Consider the following 15,368-nt stretch of genomic DNA (forward strand, 5'->3'; position numbering starts at 1 on the left):
TCATGGCCCAAGGACGTACAAGATTGTTCTCGCACATGAACCTAATCCAGATTCGTGGAGGTACGTACTTACCTGATGGAAATGTCACCTCAAACATAGAACCCTCCCCATCATCGCCTTCAATAAGTTGTGCCTTTACAAAGGTCGGCAGTGTTTCACTGGCGAGGTATGCTAGTTTAGGGGTGTAGTAGATATCCCAAACCTTATTTGCAGGCGCCCTCACCACCGCTTCATGGAAGATTTTCCCGTGCATTTCTTCCTTCCTTCCTCTTGGGAAGTACTTCTAACTTGATTCTAACCTCAAGAGATAAACCAAGAGAGAGTGAGTGAGAGGCTGTGCAATAATTCCGCTCGATCTCATGACTTTATGAGTGTCTTGAGTGGAGGTTTGCTCCAAGTTTTCTGTTACCTATGTTTTCTCCACTTTCATCAAACGATTATTGAATGTGGAAAGGTTTAAAATTGACACCTATAACAGTGGAAATGGTTCTCGTTCTCTCTTTTTTTCTTTTTTGGGTGAAATTCCCCATATTAAAATTAGAATGAGAAAAACCTGCCGTACCTGTCATAGACAAAGTCTTCCTAGTTAGGCATTCAACAACAGTGAAAATCTCCTTAGGAATACACTAAAAATTACATTCAAGTAATAGGAGGTATGTTGTTAACTTAATGAATTCACTACTTTGCTTCATATTCACCATTTCTTAAATAGAAAACATAGTATCTGTCATTGTCATAGACAAAGATTACAATATCTCAATGTCTTTAATGAGATGTGGACAATGACATTGTTTTATATGAAAACTTAAATGAAACTTCAATGCTTGTGTTAACAATGGTAGGAGACACATTGTACTATCATAATGAAACTTCAATGCTTGTGTCAACAATGGTAGGCTTATTTATGTGAATGTTGTCTTGTTGTCACAAATTGTCAATGGTAGAGTCATTGTGTCATAGAGACGTTGGGCTCAATGACAATGGCAACGTTGGGCTCAAGAACGGCTAGTCTTATCCATCAATCTTGACAGCTCGAGGATGATAGAAATTACGCAGATAGAATCTCGGTTGATATATGTGAATAATATCCCCAATCATATGTTGAATATATAATGGGATATTGGTTCTCGCTCCTCTGATATAAGAGCATAGATCTTTATAGTCTGTGTCCACCATAAGCTACTCAAAATTCTCTGAGAGTGCTTCAAACAACCACTACGCATCACCATCACTTCACCAAGCAAAATGAAATCAAAACTCACAAGATTAGACATTGTACAAAGAACATGAACCGTATGATCCCTGATCAGAAAACCTATTCCTCTCCTTCCATACGGCATGAGAGTTCAACTTGTGAAGTTGCATCAGGGGAGGCAACCAGACTTCAGGCACAATAGTAGATGTTCAGGGAACATTGGGGGAATAGTTATTTATTGGCAATGGTTGAGATTGAAGAAATTCTACATGTGCATTTTGTGATGCCACTCTGACCATGGAGGGAGACCATTGTTTATTGGAAAAAAATGTAAATCATTTTGTGTCATCCACAAATACCATGAAATAAAGCCACAAAGACCAGCAACTTCATTACCAATTCACTTCCCCCAACAAGTAAAGTGATCCCAACCTTTAATCCATGCTTGTAATATTGTATCCCTTGTCGAGTTTACTCGATGTGATAGGGAGCAACCAAACCAAACTACCTAGGCAAAAGAGCAATTTAACAGAATGTGAAATGGATTCTCCCCTCTTTCACCACAAAGCTAACTTATAGGGTCAACTGGCACATTACGATGAGCTCATTCTTCTGTAGACACCCAATTTTGTCACCAGCCCTAGCAATGATGATTTACAAATGTGAATATGGTCAACACTTTCAATTGGCGGAGAATTCGGCCTTTCGATTAACCTAGACTCAAATTGAAAACCATAGCTTAACCCAAAATCCAAGTTGAACCCTAAACCCTAATCTATGCAAGGCTAAACCATGCATGCCCAATCTTGTGGCACTCGATAATAACATATTGTACATTGGTGAATCGAATCTATGTATTCTTCGACAGTGCGTGAACGACATGAAAATGGATTTCCAGACGTCCCCAGGGTGCAATAGGGTAAGAGCCCTTCCTTGTGAGTCCCTAATGATTCTAAGCCAAAAAGAGGCTCAACACCCATACTACTGGATAGAAATCAGAAAGACGATTCCAACGACTTATGGTGCACGAAAATTGGACCACTAGATCTCCCAAAATCAACCCATAATATGGAGGGTAGGATCAACATTTATATGATCCGAGGAATATTCCTTTCCCGCAGCCCCATGAAAATCTCATAGCCCTGCAAATTTTTTGTGGTCCCGTGAGCAACCCAGATGATGCATTCACCTGCTTTTGTGTGGCCCCGTGTGACCTGCTTTATAAAAAGGGGACTTATTACTCATCCTAAGACATACAAGGTCTACCCTTCCACCTACCCCTCTTCTTGTGGGTTACTTACCTTCCCAAGTGTCCCAAAGTGTTGGAAAAATTCCCTTAGGCTTGACCTTTTGTCTTTTCCCATCCTAGTCTATGCTAGTCGAAGTTTTTCCGAAATACTATTTGCATGCCAAAACAAAAACAAATCCAAATATATCCAAAAAATTTAGAAATATTTCCCAACTTTAAGGAATGTCTTAGAAAGCTTTTAGCAAACCCTTCTTCCCTACATTCTCTCAGGTTCCATCGGTATTATCCCAGGATCCTGAAATTTTGTCAAAATTCCCAAAGACCCTAGAGGTTAAGAAAGGTTGTAAAAAGGCCGAAGTCTCCGAAGAAGGAAAGTAGATAGTCAAATCCACCTCCAGCTGAGTCAGGGGACATTTTCCAAAGTTTGTACCTGCATCAGAAGGGGGCCCACCACTCTTGACCCAAACAGGAGTCAAGCACAAGTATAAATTCTCAACTTATCTATAATGTAGCCTTCTTAACTCACATGCAATAGTGTACATAGTATTGTAGCAATAACTAAGCTATGCATGCACAATAGTATTAATTTAGGGAGAATGTTCGTTCTTAAGAATCTAGTAAGAAGACCGGTTAAACTAGGTGAATGGGCACCTAACACCTTCCCAACTACACAACCTGTCACTTACCCTCATCTCTGGATCAGACCATTTACAGGCCCTTTCCACATGGATCGAGCCCACCCATCAGGTCCTAAGCCCTAACCCTAGGTGGCGACTCCACATCTTATTCTTATATTTTTCAAGCCTTGATATTGGAACATCATCAATATTCCTTTTAGAAACCCCTAAGGGAGAGAGGTTATCTACGAAATAGGCCCCCATGCATCTCCAAGTAGGGATGCGGCGATACAGGGGCCGCAGATGTACCTGAAAGAGAGAGTTGGTCGAAACCCCGGCTGTTACCCTCATATTGGTGACTGCACTGGGATTGATGTCAAACTTCTAACACTAGATGTTACAATTAAATTCAAGAATGTTCTTCCCTCACAATCATTTATTTGAAAACATGTTTGGCTAACCCATATTTGTAATTGTATGCACTAACTGCATCATGCTTTATGCTCGAAGTGAAATCATAGGGTGAGGATATTCCTGTCGTGTCAGCACCCCTGTGGAGGTTCTTACACATTATACTAAGTACTCTAAGATTAGATGATAGTTGCTTCCTATACAAGAGTTCTTAAAGTGCAATCGTATGGCGAGGATGTCCATTACTGTGCCAGAAGTCTCGGGGAGGTCCACGCACGTTATGTCATTCTGCACATAACACTTACACAAACACTCACTACATGGATCCATCCACCCCCATGGCTAGTTGACCCAGTTAGAATGGAACCAATTCTAAGGGACCCAAATAGCTGTGATGCACCCGATATAGCATGGGGTCCATTTAATGGAAGTAATGCAAGGTGAAATGGCCGAACTCAATCAGAATATGGCAAAAATAATACATATGATCCAGAACCAACCAAATACTGATTTTGTTTCTAGCATAGGTGAACATGTGATCCTGAATCAACCACGGACCAACTCTGTTCCCACCATTGGCAACCTAGAATGGACTAGGCCAGCAACCCCTCGAGGAGCATCCACCATACCAAGGGCTCCCCCTAAGTTTTTGATTGATGAGGAAAAGGAAGAACTTGTTTCTCATATTCAAATAGAACCTCCAAAAGTGGAGAGAGTGACTAAAATGAGGGAGTGTAAGGGTAGGGGCCAGAGGATCGATGACTTCACGAGTCACCATTCTAGCCTCTCTCCTCTCTCTTCTCTTTTCATGAGGGAGGGGGTGTGTCATGAGTTCTTCACTTGTGGCCCCCACATCACCGTACCGCCACTCAGAGATACGTGGAGGCCTATTTCGTAAGAGTGTAGAGTTTATCATTCTAGACGGGGGTTTGATGATGGCCCAATGCGGGGATCGGGATCATGCAAAAGGGTTTGGCGTCATCACCTAGGATTATGGGCCTAGGACCTAGGGGTGGGCCCAATTCTGGAGAAAAGGGCCCAAAATTTGGCCTGGTCCAGAGATTTAGGGTAAGTGTCAAGTTACAGAATTGGGAAGGTATTAGGCACTCAGTCTGCCCGGTTCAACCGGTCTTTCTACTAAATGCTTAAGAACGAACATTTTCCACAATTATTTCTATTCCACATGCCTGGCTAAGTTATCACACATATATACATTGACTGAATTAAAATGACTATGTACACTAAAACAAAGTCTATATAAAGTCTACAAGATGATAATTCGGTTGAGAAATTGTACTTGAACTTAACCCCTTTTTCGGGTCAAGAGGAGTGGGCCCCTGATTAGTACCAATTCGGACTATCTTTCGGATTCTCCTAGCTTAGGGGAAGATGGTCTTGACCTCCAACTTCCTTTCTCAAGAGATTTTGATTGTCATGATATTCGGGCAGAGTTCTGGCTAGGAACGGTTACTTTTGGATTTGGATTCGAATAGAGCTTTGGCTAGGGAAGGCCATTTTTGGACTTGGATTCAGACAGAGCTTTGGCTAGGGAAAGCTATTTCTGGGCTTTGAATGAGATGGCACTCTGATAGAGCTTCCGCTGGGGATAGGTTATGGGAGGGCTAGGCTGAGGTGGCACTCCGGTAGAGCTTCTGCTAGGGATAGGCTAGGGGAGGGCTAGGCTAAGGTGGCACTCTGGCAGAGCTTCAACTAGGGATAGGCTAGGGGAGGGCTAGGCTACGGTGGCAATCCGACAAAGCTTTCGCTAAGAATGGCTATTTTTAAAAAGATTCTAAGAGCATTCAGACAGAGCTTCCACTGGGAATGGCTATTTCTGAAAAGATTCCAAGGGTACTCGGACAGAGCTTTAGCTAGAAATGGCTATTTCTGGAAAAAAAAAAAAAGGATTGACCCACAAACTTGGATTCAAGATCTTCAAGATCCCAAAGATCACTTTGAAGATCCGAACAAAATTTTGGATCTTGACGAAGATCGTTCTGAAGACCCAAAGAACCTCAAGGGGGGAGGGATTTCTACTTTTGATAAAGATCAAGAACACTCAAAAACATGTTATTTTTAGAAAAAGTGGATTGAACTACAAACTTGGATTGAAGATCTTCAAGATCCCGAAGAACACTTTGAAGATCCGAACAAAATTTTGGATCTTGACGGAGATCGCTCCGAAGACCCAAAGAAATTCAAAGGGGGGGGGGAAAGGAGGCGAGAGGGCAGAGCTTCACTTCCTAAGTGGGGTTGTGATTTTATGTTATGTTTTCTCTAAAGGAGGGGGGTATTTATAGTATTTCCAGGCTTAAGGGGAGGGGAGAGAATTCCTTTAACCACTGGACAAAAGGGGGTTTTGGATTAAAATGGGGGGAAAATGGTTTTCTAACCAATGGATGAAAGAGAATTTTTGGAAAAAATGGGAGGAGAGAGAAATTTTAGCCAATGGTTAAAAAGCGGGTTTTTGGACAAACGGGAGAAGAGAGAAATTTTGGCCAATGGGGCAAAAAGTGGGTTTTTGGACTAATAGGAGGTTGCGGCATAGGGTATGCCAACGAAGTAGTGCATACGTGAAAATGGATGAAGAGGAAATTTCTTCACCCATCAGGCCAGTGGAACGCAAATCCCGATCGTCGATGGCGGCACATAAGGTTGGGTTGAAAATGCACAAGGTATGATCGACACGGATGCACAGATGGGTAGGCAATGGGCACGGGCTGGGTAGGCACAGTGCACGGGTGGGAAGCAGCTACGCACGAGTGGGCAGAAGCTGTGCACGGGGCTGGGCAACAGCTGTGTATAGGCTGCAGCAGGTAGGGGTGTGGGTGCTTGGGACGTGCGGGCTGCAGCCAACCAGCCTACTAGCAGTAGTGTGCGGGGACACGAGCTGGGTCATGCAGGGACACGTGAAATGCTATGCGGGGCTACTGGCTGGCAAGCCAGCGCACATAGCACGCAAGTGAATTATGGAATTTTCTGATGATGATTACGGGAGATCCGACGATCTGATTTTAATGTGCCATATATCATCGAAATCATATTCCTAAGCACTATCCATCCGTACAGTCATCTTGACCAGATTTCTTCAGATATAAAAAGTCAAATTTGGACCCTCTTCTCTCCTGCGTAGGGGTTTCCAAGGTTTTTAGGTAGGGGATGAATTTGGGGTATTTGGGTAAGCAGGGGATTTTTCAGGTTTCCAACAGGCTTGCCAGTGTGCACGGCATATGTACGGGAAAACATAATTTTTCAGGGACGATTGCAGGAGATCTGACAATCCGATTTTGACGTGTCATGTAGGAATTGTATTTTTGAGCACTATCCATCTGTATGGTCATCTTGATCAGACTCCTTCATATATAAAAGTCAAATTTGGACCATCTTCTCCCCCACGTGGGGGTTTTCAGGGTTTTCAGATAGGTGGGGAATGCTTTTGGGCTTTCCAGGTCAATCATCATCTCTGTTGATCAGAAGTCAGAATCGCATCCAAAAACCGCATTTCATCATAGTCGAAGGAGGGTGACAAAATCAGGTGTCTACAGGGAGCACCTAGAGAAATTGAAAAACATGATTCGAAGTAACAAAAGTCAAGAAGGGTAAGCCAAAGGACCTGGTAATATGAGTTTCTTTTCTAAGGCAAAGATTTCTGAAAAATTCAAATGGCAAACTGATATGTTTGTCGGGTTTGGAGATGCTAAGGCTCACTTGAAGGGTTTTGTAAGTATTTTCAAATCATGGCAGCTCGCAGGCGAGCATACGGGTCAAGCCATGATGTTGACCTTATTTGGATTGGCGTGAGGTGATTGGCACAATTTGAACCCACACTGACTCAAAATTGGGCAACAGTTGTAAGGGCTTCCACCAAGCAATGCTCATATAATATAGAAGTTGATGTTAAGTGACTGGAATTGGAAACTCTATGATAGCAGTCGAAATACGGATTTACTAAATTCTTGATGAGATTTCATAACAAAGTGGCAAAGATTGCAAGCTATCCATCTGAGGCAGAGCAGGTAGAGATGTTGATTGAAAATCTCTTCAAACTATATTATGATGTTGTCTATTATCAGGATCAACAAACATTAGACAGTTTGACAGCCACAAGCACTCATGTCAAGAATAAGTTTTTAAGAGGTACAGGCATCTCTCATGATTCACAGACGAATACAAGGGCTGGTTGAGGTAAAGGCCCGGAAGCAAACATGATGAATATGATCCAGTAAAACATCGGCACAAGCAGGAACATCCCACTCTCAATTGTTTCTGATATAAACAAATCATCCTGGCCAAAGGACTCCTCGCCCACCAAGGAGAATTTATAGATTTGGGAATGTCGTTAGTCACTGCCTATGGAAAGTATAAGAAGAAAGACCTTTTGGGACGATTTCCCCTAGAGTCCTCAGTAATCCCCCACCATCTTGGTATAGGGGTTTTGCTCTGATCATAATCAAAAGAGCCACTTAATGGAGCGATGCATCAATTTGCAACACTCCATTCAAGACTTGGTGGACAGTGGAAACATCGAAGTGAAGGTCAAGCAGCAGCTTAATTTCACCACCAACCCTCTTCCCAGTCATGGAATGGTTAATATGCTAATCGAGCACTCTCAAAATTTTGACCCCTTAGTACTTTTATCCAACTAGTCTCATCAAGTACACATGGAAATTCAATCACTGTAGGATGGGCAGATGGGGAGAGAATGAATTGTTTCTTTGGAAATGTAGCCTTCCCTCAGAAACACTAAAACATACCAATTGTCTACTTCAAAGGGCCTACAAGGTAGAATGTAACTCATACTGTATGGCCAGGAGATGTCTCTTTGACATCAAAAATACAAAAAGATCATGGGAGACAGGATACACATAATAGAAGATGAATCCAAGGGGACTCTCAAGACAAAGGTTGTGTACGAAGGAATATTAGGGGTAATAGTGATGGGACATTCACACACTTACTCTCCATCTCCACCAGATAGTCCTCCCCCAACCTACTCCTCAATCAGAGGTCCCTACATTCCACACTTCATCATACTTGCTTTCTTTCCTACCACAATTCGCCTTATTGACCACCAACACTAACACCTCCCTCATCCCCTTCATATCACCTAAGATCACACCCTTCATCTCCCTCGTATCATCCTTTGTCTCCATCACACTACCTGCCCTCTTGTTACACCCGTGCCCTGAATTCACCATGTGTGGATGACTGCAGGTGAAACATGGGAGGATGTAAGTACTAATGACTATTGGGTAGTAGCAGTCTTCTGCCAAAGAGGGAAGGATGATCCCACATACACATGCTATTCAGCTTTAAGAACTGGAAAGGTTTCAAGCCACCAAAGTAATCAATGTAAATCCTCTGCCATTAAGGGAATTACCCGAACCCTAGTAGTAAAACACACCAATGTATGGCCCACCTACATGTACATACATAAAGAACCATCCACACAACAAGTGGCACTATCCCCAAGAAAAGGAGAAAAAAATTACCTACACCGACTGATGTTCACCAGTGGATCACCATCACCTGGTGAACACCCTTCGGTGAGGGTATTGGCTAGAAGTGAGTTATTTGGTCGTGGGGCCTGGGCCCTCACAACCTTACACCTTAGACCACCTCCAATAGTTCATACAACCTACCAAAGAATGGATTAATGTGTTAAGTCACCCCGAGGTGGTCCTGCTAGTGCCAATCAGGGAATTAACACAGTAATGAGTGAAAACCCATTTATTTTCCAAACAACCCTTAGCTAACTTAAGATACTATAAATGGATCCATTAGCTCATTCATTTCATTACCTACCAAATTAAAAGCAAGAAGAGGAGAAAAGGGAGAAGGGAGAAGGGAGAAGGGAGAAGAGAGAAGGGAGAAGGGAGAAGGGAGAAACAAGAAGAAGTAAAAGGAAGGAAGGAAGCAAAGGAGTGATCATCTCCACTCACCCCACATTAAGGTGAGTTAAAACTCTCCCCTACCTCTATTGTATGCTTCCTCTCCCTCTCTCTCTCTCTCTCTCTCTCTCTCTCTCTTACTCCATTCTCCACCCAAGCTAAATTAGGAACTCTAACCGAAATCCCCTTTACCCACCTACTTAATTTTCTAATTGAGTTGGGGATTTTAGACCTAAACCATTCAATGAAACCACTCACAATTGAGTGGGGAGACTCAATATAGGAAAAGCCTCAATTTAAAACCCTAGGTCTAGCAATATAAAACCTAGATTTGGGAAATTTGGCTAATCTCCCATCCTAACTTAACAATATGTTGGGGAAATGATATAACACAACTAGAATAGGGGATTAGGATGGTCATAGGTGCAATTAGAGACCACCACATGGAACCCTAACCGAAATTCCCAATTTTGGGTAACCTAGACCTCAAATTTGGAGAAAATGATCAAACCCTAGAATCCATGTAACCTAAGATACTAATTTCACTATACCTAAGTTGATTAAGCTAAGTAAGTGCTACATGCATGAAAACAAACCCTAGGATCCCAAACTAACTTGTAAACAAATCTAAAATCGGTAAAATGAGAAGTGAGAGTAGGATCATCACCCTAATTGGATTTTGGGGCATATATAATCACTAGGAAGGACCCCTATGACCTTAGGAACAAATCTGGGTAGAGAAGTCCCAGATTTGTCGCCATTGGTTGATGCCCATCAATGGATCACCATCAGTCAGTGAGCATCCACCGATGGACATCCTATAGGTTTTGTGAACCCCTCGGATCCATCCACTGTTGAGCTCATCGGTGGGTCAGCATCACCCAGTGAGCATCCACTGGTGAACTACCTAAAACCTTGTTTTGACATTCCTTTTGACTGGTCAGTTGACCTATGGGGAGACCTTCTCCATCCTTGTTCATTGACCTAAAACCCCTATGTTTTTTATGAATAAAGCCATCAAGCTATGAGGAATCGTGGTATGAAGTCATCGGAGGTACACAACATATAGGGATAAAAGGTGAGTGGGTGTTAATTATTTTAAGGAGTGAATTATAACATGTTTATCTCTACATATGATCATAAAAATTATGCATTATGAACCCTATTACTATTTGAGAATTTGATTATGCATATTGGTTGTGATGTAAGGTGTTGTGTTAGTGTTGGTGTTGATGTATGGGATGCAGTGTGGCTGAGGTAGTTTTTAGTATTGCATGCCCATAGAGTAAGAGAGTGTGTGGGTATGGTTATGGGTGCAATGTGGCCGAAATAGTTCCTGATATTACATTCTCAATCATGATCACCTTGATGATTGTGATGTGATATGATTTCATGTTACAATGTTTTGGGTTAGTGTGAGGGTAGCGGCCGAAGATGGACTTGCATCCCGTCCTCTCTCCTCTCTTTCTCTTTCATGTGAAGGGAGGGCTTCGTGTCATGTGTGCTTTTCTTGCGAGCCCCGTACAGCCGTATTGTCACTCGGAGATACACAGGAGTGTAAAATTCGTCATTTGAGACAAGGGTTTGATGATGGCCCAATACGGGGATCAGGATCATACAAATGGGGGTTTGGAGTCACCACCTAGGATTATGGGCCTAGGACTCGGGGGTAGGCCCAATTCTTGAGAAAATGGCCCAAAATTTGGTCTGGTCTAGAGATTTAGGGTAAGTGTTAGGTTATAGAATTGGGAAGGTGTTAGGAACCCAATCTACTCAGTTCGACCAGTCTTCTTACTAGATGCTTAAGAACGAACATTTTTCACAATTATTACTATTCCACATGCATGGCTAAGTTATCACATATATATACATTAATTGAATTCAAGCTACTATATATACTAAAACAAGGTCCATATAAAGTCTACATGATTATAATTGGGTTGAGAAATTGTACCTGAACTTAACCCCTGTTTCGGGTTAAGAGGGGTGGGCCCCTAATTAGAATCGGCTCGAAATGTCTTTCAGATTCTCCTGGATCAGGGAAAGATGGTCTTGACCTCCAACTTTCTTTCTTTAATTGTGATGGTATGCGGACAAGGTTCCAGCTAGGAATGGTTTCTTTTGGATTTGGATTCGGACAGAGCTTCAGCTAGGGAAGGGTATTTCCGGATTTGAATTCGAACAGAGCTTCGACTAGGGAAGGCTTTTTCTAGGCTTAGGATGAGGTGACACTTCGGTAGAGTTCCATTGGGGATAGGCTAGGGGAGGGCTAGGTTGAGGTGGCACTTTGGCAAAGCTTCTGCTGGGAATAGCTAATTCTGAAAAGATTCCAGGGGCACTCAGACAGAGCTTTCGCCAGGAACGACTAATTTTTAAAAGAAATTGATTGACCTAAAAATGGACTAAAGATATCCAAAGTCCTAAGAACACTTTGAAGATCCAAACAGAGTTCCAGATCTTGACAAAGATCTCCTCGTAGACCCAAAGAACCTCAAAGGGGGGGTTTCTATTTCTGGTAAAACTCAAAAACACTCAAAGGAGGGGTTTGAAGAACACGCCACATTTGGAAAAAACTGGATTGGACTAAGAACTTGGATTAAAGATCTTCAAAGTCCCTAAGAACACTTTGAAGATCCGAACAAAATTTTAGATCTTGAAGAAGATAGCTCTGAAGACCCGAAGAAACTTAAGAGGGGGAGGGGAGGAAAGAGAGCAAAGCTTCACTACTATGGAGTGAGGTGGGATTGTTTTTGTTGTGTAAAATCCAAAGGAGGGGGGATATTTATAGGTTTTTTCGGCCAATGGGAAAGAGGGAACATCTTTATCCAACAAACGAAAGAGGGTTTTTTGCCAAAAGTGGATGAAGCAGGCTTCTATCCAATGGACAAAAGGGGTTTTTGGACTAAAATGGGTGAAATGGGATTTTATCCAATGGGTAAGAGAGGGTTTTTGGGAGAGAGAATCCTTAGCCAAAAAAGTGGGATTTTGGTTTCAAGTAAGGGGGAATCCCTTCACCCATCGGACCAACGAAAAACCAATCTCGGCCATTGCTGGTGCTGCGCAAGATTGGGCCAAAGTGCATGGGGCATGGTTAGTATTGAAGAGCAGGCAATGTGGGCAATGTCATGGGTGTGCGGTGCATGGCATGGGTAGCAACTGGCAAAGGGGGTGCGGGTATGGGCAACAGCTAGTGCACATGCACATGGGCTAACCTACTGGTTAGCACGTAGGTGTGCAGGGTGGGGGCGCGGGTCTGCTGGGTGGGGGTGCACCCCTCCTGGGTACATGGCTGGTTGGGTGCATAGCTGGCTGGGCGCATGGCTTGTTGGCACCATGTGCTGCTGCCCACAACCATGGGTAGCAAGCACGTGTGCGGGCTAGCCTACTGGCCAGCGCACACAGCTTACACGATTTACGGATTTTTTTGGTGATGGTCACAAGAGATCCATCGGTCCAATTTTGATGTGTCATATACCGTTAGAATCATAATTTGAGCATTATCCATCCATACAGTCATATTAACCAGATTTCTTCGTATATAAAAAGTTAAAATTAGACCCTCTTCTCTCTTTCGCGAGGGTTTCTAGGGTTTTAGGTAAGGGAGTGTTTTCGGGTTATCTGGGTGGGTAGGGGATGAATTTTAGAGTGTTTGGGGTAGTTAGGGGATTTTTTCAGGTTTCCAGCAGGACTATCAACATGCTTGACATACTTACAGGAAAGTGTAATTTTTCGGTGATGATGGCAGAAGATCCGTCGGTCTGATTTTGACATGCCATATATCGTCGAAATCATATTTCTAAGCACTATCCATCTATGTGATCATCTTGACCAAATTCTTTCATATATAAAAAGTCAAAGTTGGACCCCTTTCTCTCTCGCGTGGGGGTTTCCAGACTTCGGGTAGGGGAATGTTTCCATCATCATCTCTATTGATCGGAAGCTGGAAGTCGCGTCCAAGATCCATATTTCATCCTAGCCAGAGGAGGGTGACAAAATTGGGTGTCTACAGTTAGGAAAACAACCTAGGTGCTATAACCCCTTACCAGTAAAGAAAAGGTATTAGCTAATCTCACCCATCCGACATGGCTGAGGTTGATTCTGGTGTCATAACAAACCCTTCATAGCCGAGGTTGGTTACCATGTTATGGTTTATCTAGGATTATTAATAGAGGCTTACCAAGTATTGAAGTATACATGTAGGGTCAGTATGCTCCTAACTCTCAACTAGCTTGTATTACTAGAAAATCGATAACGAGACCTTTGTGATGGGGATACTACCTAGGTTGTAGTAGCATTGAGACCTAATGTGGACTTAGAATTTGTTGACTAGGCTTGTGTGATAATAATTTGGATCATGATATTGCATTCATCTGATGTTGTTGAGTATTGTTGTTATTGTTGCATTATATGTGACTGTGCTTGTTTGCATATCCACCACCTACTAGGCTTCGTTGAAGCTCACCTCATTTATTACAATATTTTTAGATGGTGATCTAGGTAACCCTTCAGAGGCTATTATAGAGGTGCCAACTTTATATGGAGATAAGCTATGAGTCAAGGAGTTGGTTGCACACAAGACAGGTTGTTTGTATGAAGAATGTGCTTACGGGGCACCGTGAAGATGATAGTATTCATTTTCATCTTTTGATTCTTTTGTGTACATACTGGATGTAACCTTGTGGCTAATATTATAATTGTGTTCTGATAGGAGTAAAGATTCTTTGTATATATATGGTATATATCAACAGAAGTTTACCAGTTGTGTTTATCTTACTGATTATTAAATATTTGTGGATTTTAGTTTATTTTATGACTGTCATCTTAAAGTACTACATTAGAGATCCTGGATGGATTGTAGCTACAATGGTGTGTCCAGGTCACAAGCCTTCATGTAAGTGAAAGTGGGGTGTAACAGGTGTGGTATCAGAGTGCGATGTTCTGCTTTAGGTCAAAAACTTATGAAATATTAGGAAAAGCTGGTGATTAGGATTTAAACTAAAAATCTAAAGATAAAGGCAACTCATAGCAAACACTCAGGAGACTAGACAAGTCTCAAAGTAGATAAGATCGATAATTCTATTAAGAGCATAAGCTTGACAATTTAGGGAAGTAGAAATGACAAGAAAAGAAATAGAGGACAAACTTAAGAATAGCTCACCACAACTTAACAATTGAAAAGTTTAGGACTAAGCAAATACATAGACAAAATAATAAAAGTCCTGGAAAATCTACTCCTAAGGAGCAGATGGTGGTGTTGCCGAAGTAACTGGATTACTGTTAGAATCTCCGAAGTAGATATCCCACTGATGGGTCCACTTCTCTATGTTGGTGACCCTGCCCTCTAAGCTATCCAAGGGGGTGTTTAAACCCTGAAAGCCCGAATCCATAGCTCCCATCACCCATTTCCATCCCGCTTCACCACCAGGTCCAGTAGAAGTAGAAGCCCCACCACCATAGTGAGATGAATAGTAAGGAGGTGGAGGGGTGGTCTCCCTTTCCTCACCCTCTTCATATTCATCAACATCATTATCCTCTCCATCTGCAACCCCCATAGGTACACCCTGGGGAACTTCTTCGATGTCATTGTTGGCGTTGGGGTTGATCTTCATTTTCATAAAAGTACACAGACTACATGGGTACTTCTTATGTCCATCAATGGGCTTCCTAATGTAGCAGATACCAAAATGAATGAAGATGTTAATGAGGATCTAGCCATAGAAAAGATTTCCATCCTTTAGGTGTACAATGTCCCAAACTTATGGATAAAACGGGTATTACACCCAAAAGCAAAATATAACATAGATTAGCCCAAATCTCTGACCCAAAATCAAAATTTCTAGTCGTGGTTTCACTTACACCTCTCAATTCATCTTTAAATGGCTACAAGGACCACTATAACCATAAATCCTACCTTAGTTACTCTAGTACAACATACTAACATGAATTTATTCAGTTCATGTAACTAAATTCAGTCAAATCCCAGGAATACAGTGCAAGGTTCCCAA

The sequence above is a fragment of the Macadamia integrifolia genome, unplaced genomic scaffold, assembly GCF_013358625.1.
Source record: "Macadamia integrifolia cultivar HAES 741 unplaced genomic scaffold, SCU_Mint_v3 scaffold289, whole genome shotgun sequence".
Taxonomy (NCBI): domain Eukaryota; kingdom Viridiplantae; phylum Streptophyta; class Magnoliopsida; order Proteales; family Proteaceae; genus Macadamia; species Macadamia integrifolia.